At 40.4% G+C, this 12,624-nt stretch overlaps 1 protein-coding gene across 1 annotated transcript in view; it reads left to right on the top strand.

The window, feature by feature from the left end:
* Nucleotides 1–12,624, top strand: part of ZDHHC8 (zDHHC palmitoyltransferase 8) — a 106,769-nt gene that overhangs the window by 15,213 nt on the left and 78,932 nt on the right. The window lies entirely within an intron of this gene.

The raw sequence follows: 12,624 nt of genomic DNA, 5'->3' as shown, positions 1-12,624 counted from the left end.
GTCAAACAAGTTGGAAGGAAAATGGATTTGCCTATTTTTTTCTACCTATGAATTACTTGTTTTTTAGTAGCACTAAATCTCTCTTCAGGAAAATTGCTGAATGTCAGAGTGCAGCAATGGCTCACTCTGATTTATGAAATTCCTCAGAATTTCCATTGTGATTCTGTGAGTCATATTAATGTGGCTTCTTCAGCTGTGACTCGAGAATCCTCCATTGGCATGGCACTGTAGCTTCTCTGTCATGGTCTGGGGGTTGTTGGAGGCCAAGCACAGGACACAAAGTCCATCAGTTCTTGTGCTTTACAAGCTGCTGGTGAAGAGAATTCACTGCTGGGAGGCTGTGGCTGAAAATGTGCCCACACCAGGGGCTGGCAACAGGTAATTCTGTGTAGCCTCACGAGCCAACTGCTTTGCTGCTGACTGGCTGCTGAAAAGCCTTGTCCCTCCTGCTAATCCCAGAGAAAACTTGGTGGGGTTAATTTTAACACCCCTCTTAAATGCTGGGGTTTGGTAATAATGCTGAGATTCTTAGAAGAGCCTTTCCAGGAAATAGCTGCCTCTTATCTGGGGACTAGAAAAGGTTTAAAGATGTGGAAACTGCCTGCACTAACATCCAGGTAGTACAAGGACAAAACGTGAAACATTTACCACAGTTTTACAGGCGTATGTTTGGGTAACTTTGGCAGCTGTACCCAATTATTGGAGACTACATAGGAAGAGCCAGGAAGAAATAATCATCTTCTGTCAATGTCAGGAAAGTGACTAGGTCAGAAGCTCTGTGAGAAATGAAGTTTCCAGAGCAGAAGTACTAAAGCTTCAGCCCAGTTCACAGTTTTCTCTTTTCCTGTCCTGAAGCACTCCATCATAATTGCCTTTGCTCATACTACACCTGTCAAGAGATGACACTGCTGTGCATTAAACTTGGTAGTGTGACAGCAATGCATTTTGCCCTGCCAGAACGGAGGCGGCTTGTGCCCATCTTCCAGTATTTGATCAGGTCTAGCAGCTTTTTTTCCCCCTAATTTAGAAATAATGCCAAACAGTAACACATTGTGTGTGTAAACCAAATTGACTGTCCTTCCTGGGCCCCTTTAAAAATATTGGAGAACTGCTTTTAATGCCTCTGTTTATTTTGGTACAGTATCCAGACTGCTGGAAGTATGTTTATAGTACAGTCTAACAAGCTGAGGCTCCTCTCTAAGATTTCAGTGCCTCATGGCTGGATAGAAAAAGCCAATGCACTCTAAATATGTATTTATGTCAGACTCTGGCGTGCGGTAATAGTTAATGCCACCTAAGCTAAGTTTGAGCAGCAGTTTTTCCTCAGCACTTGATACAGTGATCCTTGTTACTGTGGTGCTCATTAGTCAGACTTATCAACACCTGTGGTTGTGAACATCACCAGTTGCATTAGGTCATCTGTATTTAAGCTTGATGACTTGATGAGAAACCATTTTAATTTGCTGTCTGCCTGTGCAGCCTGAATTCCAGCTTAACTTTGAAATCTGGTTAATGTTTTGGATGCAAGAAATTCAAGTTTATAAAAACAGTGTTACTTACATTGAACTGAAGTTATAATTCTGCTGTGAGTGCCTGGAGCAAATATAAGTGACATATAAGCTGCTCTTTACTGTGCTGATGGGCTTTCAATCCACTTTAATGCAGTGGATTTAATCTCCTATTCTTCACACTTCCCTTTTGCTTGATCACAAAGACTTCATGAAGTGGAAGATAATTTTGGAAATGTTTTGTTTTTGACAGAAATATCTTCCACACAGGAAGAAAGATTGAAACATAAAATAAATTTTAAGTTTGTTTTGAAACACAAGAATTATTCTAAACATTGAATACATAATCCTGGTAGTGCAAGATTGGAGTTGTTTAAATCAAACTTGCTGCTCGAGGTCACAATTTGTTTCCAAATGGTTTATAAAGCCAGTTTGCCACATCTCCTCTCCCTGCTCATGTGAATATCCCCATGCCCCAGTTACTCATGGCTGGCAAGGAGTTGGTGCTCACTCTACCCTTTTTATCTAGGCTCAGACCACTGAACTTGTCAACTCTTTCTCAAAGAAACTGGATGATACAGAAGAGTGGTCATCCTTTTCCCTTGCTCTCCCAAATCCTAAAGCCGCTGTAAAAGCTTTGCTGTAGTTGATAGTTCACTGACGTAGAGTATGGAGAATTTTGCTTCGGTGCCTGTTGGAAGGAACCGAACTGTTTTCCAGTGTGCCTCTGAAAAGTGCCTCTCGTGTTCAGCTCTAAAATCTCATGCAGTCCCAAAGCTAATATTAGCAGTAAGCTTTAAAGGCTGACTGGAGAAGAGAATTGATTTGGAGTATAAAATACCTCTTCTGTCGGTGTTTTGGCCAACGCTGTGTAGTATGGGTAGTTGTTAAATCTTCCTGAATTTCAAAGGCATTTAAATGATTTACAGGTTATTAAAAACATTGTTATCTTACCATGACAGCATTTTAATGAATTACTTTTTAAAATTACAGCTGGAACAAATACCTGCTGGAGTAGGAGGTCCTTTGGTACGTAGCAGAGTTGTTGCCAGGAATATGTTGAATATTTGAAACCCAAATTGGATGTAGTGAATCTAGTTGGCTCATTCAGTAAGTCATTAGCAAAGCATAAAAACCCTACTGTAGCAAACTCATCCTAGGCTTTCAAAGAACAATCCTGTTTTCCTTATTGACAAAGTGAAGATTGTTTAAGCAGTTTGGGGATTTGGGGAGGAATGTCCTTGTGCATGCATTAACAGCCCACTGTCTGGGGGGTTTACATTGCTCAGCTGTGAGCTGCAAAGTGCTTTTCTTCCTCGCCACGCTCCTTCCCCTTTCCTGTGCCGAAACTGCTCAGAGAGCAGCTGCTCCTCTGAGGCACAGCCCTGGCTGGCACCTGCAGCACCTGCTGAAAGGAAGGACAATATTGCTTAGGGATGACTCACAGGAGCCTTAAGCCTGCTCTGTTACAAGCAGGAATTGCATCTTCCTGAGGCAGCCAAACACAATTCTTGTGTACCAAGTTCCACCCCAGGCTTCTGGCCTTTTCTGAGCACCCAGCAATACCCCAAGCTTGTTGTCTCATTCTGAGGTGCACTGGACTATCCTTGCTGTTCATCTGGGTCACTTTTGCCTATGCAGGTGAGGCCCAAATGAGTGTTTTTTGGAGAAGAGTGACTGGGAACCAGTGGGTGTTTAATCTGTGCTTTTTCAGCAGTGCTGTTCATCACCACAGTGGTTTTTGCTGGCTTACAGGACAAACCTGCACAGGAGAGCGAAGGAGTGAGAGGTAAAGTGAGTCTGACCACTCTGGTCACTGTTCTGGATTTTCATTTGCCATTGGCAATTTCAGAAAGGTGCTCAGGGGCTTGCAGGGAGATTTTGCTCTGTAGGAATGAGGCATGAGACCTTCCTTTGAAGTCTTTGGGCAGGAAGAAAGCAAGTCTGTCCTGCTGCCTCCTGTTTTGTTTCTGGGGTGAAATGTGATCAGAGTGACCAGAGACAGGTAGGCAGTGTCAGAGGTCCAAAAGAAGAGGCTAACAAAAAATAGGATCCTAAGGCTTAAACATTTTTTACACACCTGCCAAGCTTTATAAAAAGCCTGTCCTTCATCAGCTATTTTAAAACACATTAGAAAAATGAAGTGACTCCCACGTACCAGTTGGTGACTTTAATTCTTTCTGTATACAAGCAATTTCATTGATTTAAGGTGGTGCAAAAGAGTATTTGAAATTTTAGTGGAACTGATGTGTCTCTTTGTGTCATACTGAAAGAATTATGAATACTTGAATGAGCAAACAATGCAAAGGACTGAAGCTGTCATGGTATTTGACATAGAAAAGGAGACCGAGTTACAATATGAGGTTTTTGCATACCTGGTCTGTCACTGAACAGCAAATATGTACAGAACAAGTTAATTTATTTTTCTTTTTAAATTTTTATTTGCCTAATTTTCTTGCATCTGCAAAGAAAAGTGATTAACTGCACTACAATGATTGCCAGTCTCATTCCTGTAGCTGTATGAACAACTAATCTTCATGAGTGCTAGCATGGATGGAGAGCAGGACTGGGAATTCTGTGTTGTAATTTGCAGCTTCTTCAATCATTGGTGTGTACTGCATGATTTTTATATTCTAGTTACAAAACTTGAAAATGCACATTCTCAAAAAGTTGTGTTCTTAATGAAAAGTGCAATTCACTTGCTGGAAGTTTCTCTGTCCTTTTTATCTCCACTGTGGTGAAAGGGAGTAAGTACTTGACCTTGATAAACTCTTGTGCCAAGTGTTCTTTTGAAAACAAAAAAGATATTATGGCCCGTAGTTATTTTCAGCATAGCCTTGTTTGGAAAGCAAACAGAATTTGAAATTAAGTAATTGCTCTCCACAGATTAAAGGCATGTGGGTTTTCCTCTCTGCTGTATATTGCCCGCTTGTTCAGTGCTTCAGCTTATACTAAACTGTTCAGAGCCAGGATGCTGTTGAGCTAATTAATGAAAATGGTTTTCATTGATTGCTGTGGAAAGAAAAGAACTAACTGGTTTAATTAACTCAAGACTATGCATATCTAGAACAGTGACTATTGATCTGCATGTGTTTAATTAAAATAAAGGACTTGCAATTTTTGCAGACCTTGTCACCTCACTCTCTGGTTTGAGTAGGACTTTACAGTCTGAGTGTGCCCTTTCACAGTAGCTCCATTTGCAGACCCTCAAACTGCAGCAGCTGGGACTGGCACCTGGGCATGAGGGAGCAGAGTACAGAGCTCCAGAGAACCACAGCAGCACAAAGTGACACTGTAATTTCTGCTCTTTGTCCTCCCATTTGAGCAGCAAGCTTGTCTGGAAATGAGATGACTAAAGCTGTAGGAAGCCAGTGTTTGTGCTATGTACTACTTCTAAAATAGATGCTTTCAGAGGGGGAACCCTTCTGTCTGACAGGTTTCTCATAGGTTAATGAGACAGGAGATCCAAGGTATTATTTAATGTCTCTTTTTTACTGTTTTTTAGCTTCTGTATTTATTTAGCTCTGTCAAAGTAATGCAGATCACTTGTCTAAACCAGAGCTTTCTGTGTTGCTACCAGGGCTTGCATTGGATTGAAAACTGCCCAGGTTTGTACTGCTGGAATAAAAATAGTAGTTGTAAGGTAGTCTTCTTAAAAGCAAGTACTTCCAGATGCTTCTCAAACCCTTGGTCAGTATTCCCTGTCTCTTAAACATATTTTCCTGGCTTTCATCTGGAAGGCTTCCAAAAGTAAGGAAACGGAACAAATAAAATACGTAGACTATGATTCTAACTTTTGCTGGCTACTTTGGGTACTGTGTGAATAGGAGGGAAAATAAGGAAAAGCAAGACTTCAAGCAGTGAAATGGATTCTGATATGAGTTGCTTCTGACAGAAGCAACCAGTGGAATTACTGAAAGGTGTGATGGCTTTTGGTTTATGATGAATGGATGGATTGTTTATGATTGCAGAAGGTGACTTACCCTGTGCTGCTTCTGAAAAAGTTACCAGACCGCTTGCCCTCCGGCATCCCTTTACACCCATTGGGTGCCAGCACTGATGGTGGCTTTCATCAGGTGTGCTGTCTGGTTTAGTTCCTGTGTGGCCAGTAGCAGAGAATGTCAGTTCTGTGCTCTCTCTGCAGTTGCCACTGCTGTTGGCATCAATTTTTTTTTTTTTTCGAAGCTGTGCCCTTAGCCTCCCTTGTGCATGAAATCACTGGTTTTAAATTTAAATTGCAGGTTGCAGTGTACCTTAATTGTAATTATCCCCAGCACTTCCACTATAAGACCTTAGGTTTAGTTCTGTGAAACTTGCCATTTGGGTGAAGAAATACACTTCACACCAAGGAGTGTTTGTATGCTTAGGCTAAACCAGAATGATTTAAAAAAAATGTTTTGCCTATCAGAATCTTCAAGTTCAGTGATACTAAACTGTAGGGACTTGAAATGGAACAACAGGATTGCTTTTGTGGTTGGACTTTTTCTGTCTCTGGAGACAGAAAAGAGCAGTGGGGTTTGTGTTCATGGGCAGGATGCTACAGTCTCTTGATGTTCACTCACAGGGCATGATCTGATGCCCAGGGCCTCTGCCCTGCCCTGGGGAGGCAGCTCTGCTCACTGAGGAGGAGACATGGGGCCCTTTGCCCAGTCTTTGGATCCTGTAAGCAGCAGAAATGAGGGCAGAAGCAGATGTTTCAGAAATAGTTCTGTGTTTTCTCAGTGCTTCTCGGGTGGGCAGTCAGGGAGCTGAGCAGGGGAAAGCAAAGAGCCTGCAAGCACCTGGGTGAGCTGGTTTCAGTCATCTCACAGTGACTTCAGTCTTGGTTTGTTTGCAGAGCAGTTTCATCTTGAGCTTCTAGCTCTGAACAATACCAAGTTCATGTTATGTTGGCAGTGCCCCTTTCACTGCCTGCCAAATGCCAAGGTCCCTAAAAAGTCAGGTGCTGGGGGACACACAGCATTTCAGGTTCCCATCTGCAAAATGAGACTGAGATGCAGAGATGATAACTCTTGGGGTGTTAAAATGATAAATGCTGATGTTCACAAAACACTCATATGAAGTTAATTATAACAGAACATCCCAGAAGGAGAACAATTCTATATTGAGTACAGAATGTGCACGGCATGCAGTGAGTATGGCCCGAGGCCACATGTTGGCGGGATACAGTGATCCTGAACAGTACCTGCTCAGCCAGCATGCAGAGCAGCAGCAGCCCTTTAGGGAATACAGGCAATAAAGAGATTATATTTGCCCCTCTTGTTACATGCAAGTGACTTTAAAGATTCATGGACAGTGTTATTCCAGCAGTCCAATTTTTGAGCACTTGCCTTTGTGCCAGTCTTGTCACTTTATTTAAAAAATATGATAGCAAACATAAGCTTACAGTATCAAGTTGCAAAAAGAAGTGCTGGGCTTGTGGCTGGTTTTTTTTCCTTACTCAATTATTAGTCTGAGGAAGGTGAGAAATCCAATATTGTATCTATAAATTGGGAAAGCTTAAAGGTTATAGGCAACTTGGGTTCCCTTGGATTGATCTGGGTTGTTTCAATGCATTTTTCTTCTTTATTGTGGAAATCATCACAGCTGATCTTGGAGCAAGTAAAAGATGTTGCTCCATGCAGAAATATTCGGAAAAACACTTGCTTCCCCAGGAATTACGGTAAAGTCTATTAATCTTAGCCTACAGTCTATTTTTACAAATAGAATTATGGGTTTCAGTTTGTTGTGGTCACGTTTCTGCAAGACTATCTTGGACTCTCCCATCTCTCACTTCTAAAAAGGGATTGTATGATGTATTAAGCAGTATCATAAATATGTCTTATGTTTTAAGAACAAAACCTTAGGCCTCCTTGCATTCTCCATGATGTTTAATATTTCACAAGTTTGACTCTTTTGCAATCCTTTGTGACTTTATAAATTGTGGTTTTATGGATTAGAGTTCAAAAACTGGTGGATTTTTTTATAACTTCAAATAGATTGGGTGAAAGTAATTATTATTCTTTGAAATAATTATAAGCATGGCAACTATTTCAGGCAGAAATAACTGGGATTTCAAATTCTTATGGGCAAAGCTATTCATCAATCAAATAAATCAGTCCCTGATGGGAAGGGGAGAAGGAGTAATCACATGTTTTTGTGGCACAATAAAACAAGGAAGATATTGTGTCTTAAAAGTCCTACTGCACAGATTTAAGATAGGTTTTTTCCTTTAGTACTTTTAAGGACTAGGGGAAAAAGTCAAACTCTATGTCTCTCAGGCTTTGAGATAAGCACAAAAAATTTCTTGTCTAAATTTAATTCCTTAGTTTCTCTAAAAATCTTCAGAATTGTTTTTAGAATAAAAAATGTAGTGTGTATGAGAAGACTAAACAGGCTAAAAATCTAGTAACATTTTGGTTTCCATGAAATTTTAATCTTTAAAAATTACTAAGAAAGGTACTTTTTTCCTGCAGGAATCAAACTGGGGCTGGTATCAGCAGTGGGAAGGGTGGACAGGAGTAGAATGGGAGAACTTGGCTGCTGGGAGAGTAGTTACCATTCCAGTCTGGAATAGCAGAATCAAAATTTCTTTTGTAGCAAGGAAGAAGCTTGGGAAGAAAGGAAATAAAATTGTTTTATATTTAGACTTCTTAATATCCTAATGTTTGTTGGTTTGCATTATGAGAATTGGGGGTTTCTGTCTGTATTGACAGCTGTCGCCTCCGTGTCTGCTGGCTGCTTGAGCAACCAACCATCTTCTTAAAGCTTGTTCATTCCCCAGAGGGCAGGAGAAAATGTTTGGACCATTTATTTTGAAAGATAATTATTGCTCTAAGCAACCGCTTAAAATTTACACTATTACATTGATTCGAGTGTAAACATATGAAAAATGTTATGATACTGAAAAAGAACATTTAGACTGAGAACGTCTGTTGTGAAACAGTCACAAGTTTTAAATCACTGTTGTTCTAGTAGGAGTTTCTTTTCTCTGTACGAATATGGGTAAAGAGTTCAAATTTTGATTGTTAGAACTTGAGCTAGAGGAACAGTTGAGGGAAGGGTAATTCTACCGTGGGCCGACTTTTCTGGGAAAGAAAACGTCCAGAATGAAGCACAATACTCTGTAAGATGCCAGGCCACCCTTTTCATAGTCGTGGGACTTTTCACTTCAACTCCTGCATGTCAGGAGTTTGTGGCTAATCTAAATTTCATAAAAACTTTAAACCCGGTTTGGCTTTAGCAAAAAAAAGGCATAATGACCTTTGATCAATGTCAAGATGATCTCCAGTACCAAATGAAGCATTGCCTTGACTTCAGTAGGGTTTGTAATAATTTCATGTGTTTATTGCTTGTACTCCTTCTTCTCATGTAATTTGTTTGTTGAAATGTAAAAGTGTTGAATTATCTCACCAGAAAAAAAAACTATTTTAACCTCTTTTGACAGAAGAGGAGGAAAAGGGAAGAAAATGTCTGCGTATTCTACACTTGGGAATGGATTGTTTTGGCAAACTTGGCAAATGGAAATGATGCACATGGATCCTTCTGTCTGCTTCCTAGTCCTTCCATGTTGGGTACTGTTGTGTGTAGAGTTGTTTTAAAATTCAGCACTACTTAACCCTCCCTGCCCCCAGTTATGCTTTTTTTCATTAAGTAATAATTCACAACAGGATGCGATGATGTTGTCCAGTCTGGCCACACCTAATCTGTGCTGGGACACACTGACTTCATTCACTGGTAGGTGTGGTGATTATTAGACAGTTTGCCACCGCACCCTGGAGTGTTTTATTGCTAACAAAGTGTTCAGCTAAAGGAAACATCCCTTTTTCTGGCAGAAAAAAAAAACAAAAGGCAACTTTCTGTCTCTGAAAGAACTCATTCCAGGAATGTGTAGTGTAAAAATTTCACAGCCTGGAATAATCATTGAACTTCTACCAAATATACAAAGAATTGTGTGGCTTTTTCCATTGAGTAACAGCATACTGCAATATTTAAAAATAATTATCTTGGTTTGTATGGTTCCAAATTTTCATCAGATCTTATGTAGAATGGCTGAAAGGAGGGCTCACATTTCTCTTCTTCTGTTGGCATGCAGAAAGGTTCATTTTATTGCGTGAACTTCTTTGTGGACAATCCAGAAGGGAAACTGCAAAGCTTTAGAAGTGGAAATATTTTACTTTTTGGCTGGTAGGTTGTTCATGACACAAAGCAACAGTGGAGGGTAAAAACAAATAGAGCTCATGTGTATTTCTGGTGAATATTGATGTTAATTGGATTTTGAGCATCAGTTCAGTTTACAACCCTCTTTTGCTTGCCGTTAAATGAAGCCTCTAACTTAATCAGAAATGATAAAAAGAAGCTGTTGTGCTTTGCAGAGCAACAGAAATGCCACTGATGAATGACCAGTCTGAGGTATTTTTAAATTCAGACTTGCTGGAGGGAACTGAACTTGGAGTCCCTTCCAAGTAATTAAATTAGAAGGAAAGACTTCTTTAAAAATAGTTTAAGGGATGAACCATAGTAAGACATGCTAGTTTCTTACTGTGAATGCAGCTACACTACTGAAATTATTTCCCTGGGTTATAACTAGGGGAATTGCTAAATACTAACCAGCTGGAGGTGTGCTTTCCTGTAAAAGTAGGAGAGGACAGAAAATCCAGTTTAAAGCTGATTTGTGACCTTGAGGAAAGAAAGATGAGACAAATTATAGAATTTCAGGAAGTGATGAGCTGCTCATGCCAAGCATGTGGCCACCCACAGGAGATATTTTCCTCTGTCTTACTCTGTGCTTTACCCTGTCTTGCTGTAAGCCAATGCTGAGGTTCCAGAAGGGTGCTGGGCAGCAAGAGCCTCAGTCTCCCTAAAGCAAACTTGCTGATCTCTACCTGAACTGAATTTAAAGCATGATAGTCAGGAAGTTGGGGATAGAGGCTCAACTAATAAAATTCAGAGATAGTCGTGTGTTTGTTAAGAGGAATGAGAAGGGAATGGCACTGTCTCACAAAGCTGAGCTGTGATGATGGTCTTCCTGGGAACTGTTGTGTCATTGTAATAATTTTCAGAAGGGGCTGACAGCTTTGATGGCAGGGAAGTATTTCATTTCATTTATTGCTGTTGTCAAAAATCTGCTTTTGTTGATGCTGTGGTGAATATCCTTTCCCAAGTCCTTACATCTACAGTTTCCTTCCCCAAAAAAGCTTACATGGGAGAGAGAACGTGCTAAACTGGACTGTCTTGCTGTTTGTCACAGATCAGTCTCATTTCCTCATTTTTTGATTTTAAAATGAGGTGTAGAAGCCATGCACATTTGGCATATGTTTGCCATGCACATTTGGCATTTTGAAGAGACTATTTTTGTTCTGAGTGGAGGAGTATTAAGAAATCGTGATGGAAAATGTAGAGGCAGCAACACTGCAAATGCTTTGAGGCTCAGTAGTAGCATCTATGTGCTGTTGATTTCTCTGCATTTATCTATGTTGTGGTTGTGGTCACCACCATTCTAAAGCCTCCCTTTTCCTTACAGTTAGTTCTTGCTAGCTGCCAAGCTATTTCATGTGTCCCTATCAATGGGAAATCCCTTGTCCTATGCAGGGAATGTAAAAGAAGCCAAGATTTCCTCTCCTTTCTTGCAGCCATGAGGTGATGTCCAGCTCCTGTGCTGCACTTCTTCCATCAGAGGAAGGAAGTCTTCTTCTCTTTGTGAGTCTGCCAGGTAGAGTCTAGGGAGGAGCATAGCTGAGGATCCTGAGAGGCATTCTCCTGGCCAGTTTTCTTTTCAGGAATCTTGAGGCTGGAGGAACTAAGCAAAAGATGCTTGCATACACCTGGAAGATAAGATCTGTTGGATGCTGTGTAGTATTTTGGATGATTGCCAGTTTTTTAATGCTGGAAGTCCTATAATGGCTGAATTTTGGGTGGTTTGGTTAAAAAATGGACTCTTGGCAAAGGTGGCTGTCTGCACATCAAATGTTTGGGCTGCCTACTTGTAAATCACAGACATTTCCTGAGCTACTAGCATTTGGAATAATTAATATATTTTCCTTCTCTCTTTATTTTATTTTATTTTTTTAATCACTTTGTACATCTTGTTTCTCCATTAGTATAAAAATATGGTCTGGAGAGCAATAAACAAATTAGGAGCCTCACTGTGCTTGTATACAGTAAGGCAGGAAATGGACCTCCTAAATGTATATGCAGGTGTGACCATAAAAATGCTAGAATGCTATTGTTCATTTGAAATGAGTTATTCTGGTGAAAACCCTGGAGTACTGGAGTGGTTTGGAACCAAGAAAAAGCTAAACTTGGCAGGGCTGTGCTTTAAAGACCCTGTAGTCCCCCCTGCCCCTTCTCTGGCTTGTTTCTCATCTGTGGGATACTGATGAAGCCTTTTTCCCCTTGAGTTACTGAAAGTGGTGCAAGCCAGAGAGCTCATTTTTACTCTCCACTTGTGAATTTGCCTTGTGAGGAGGTAGTCAGACAATTTCATACAAGTGTGTGACTAACTTTGGACTCCTTTTTTGTAACACTTTTGTCTATAGAAACAATTAAACAATTTCTCCACAAAAGAAGGAGGACAGACGTGCTGTTTTCCTTAAGTCCCTTCCAGTGTGTCCCTAATAAAGGGCTTGATCAAAGCATTTTGCATTGCTATTACACAGCCCAATTGTGGAAAGGGTCTGATTCTGGTTTTAGTGAAATGATCCCCCTCAAAAGTTGGCAAAAGCAGGCTGGCAGCATCTCCCGTTTAGACTTGAGGATCCTCTAGAACACAATTCTGCTGGACATGCTTCATGTTGCTTACAGATCCAGCTGCCAGGCTGTTTCACCTTGAATCTTTCAATGGGAGAACTTGAAACTGATTTTAATACCTGCACAAATTGTGCAGGTAAGAAACTCTCCCTCTTTTTGTGGCTAAGACTGAATACTTTGTCCAAGGGAACAAGAGTTTTATAGCAAGAGCAGTTTCTCTGGCAGAGCTTTAGAAATAAGACAGCTTAGCAGCATTTTTTTAATTTTTTTTTTTTTTTTTTTTTTTTAAGTATGCTTTATGAAACATTTTCTGGAGGGAAACTTCACATCAGCAGTGATTTATCTTCCTCTAGAGGAAGGACTAGAGGCAGTGAAATATTTTGCTGTT

The sequence above is a fragment of the Pseudopodoces humilis genome, chromosome 20, assembly GCF_049639895.1.
Source record: "Pseudopodoces humilis isolate 2021_Gansu_Grassland_sample_001 chromosome 20, ASM4963989v1, whole genome shotgun sequence".
NCBI classification, from domain to species: Eukaryota; Metazoa; Chordata; class Aves; order Passeriformes; family Paridae; genus Pseudopodoces; species Pseudopodoces humilis.
The sequence above is the reverse complement of the archived record's forward strand: the minus strand, read 5'-3'. Positions and strand labels throughout refer to the sequence as shown.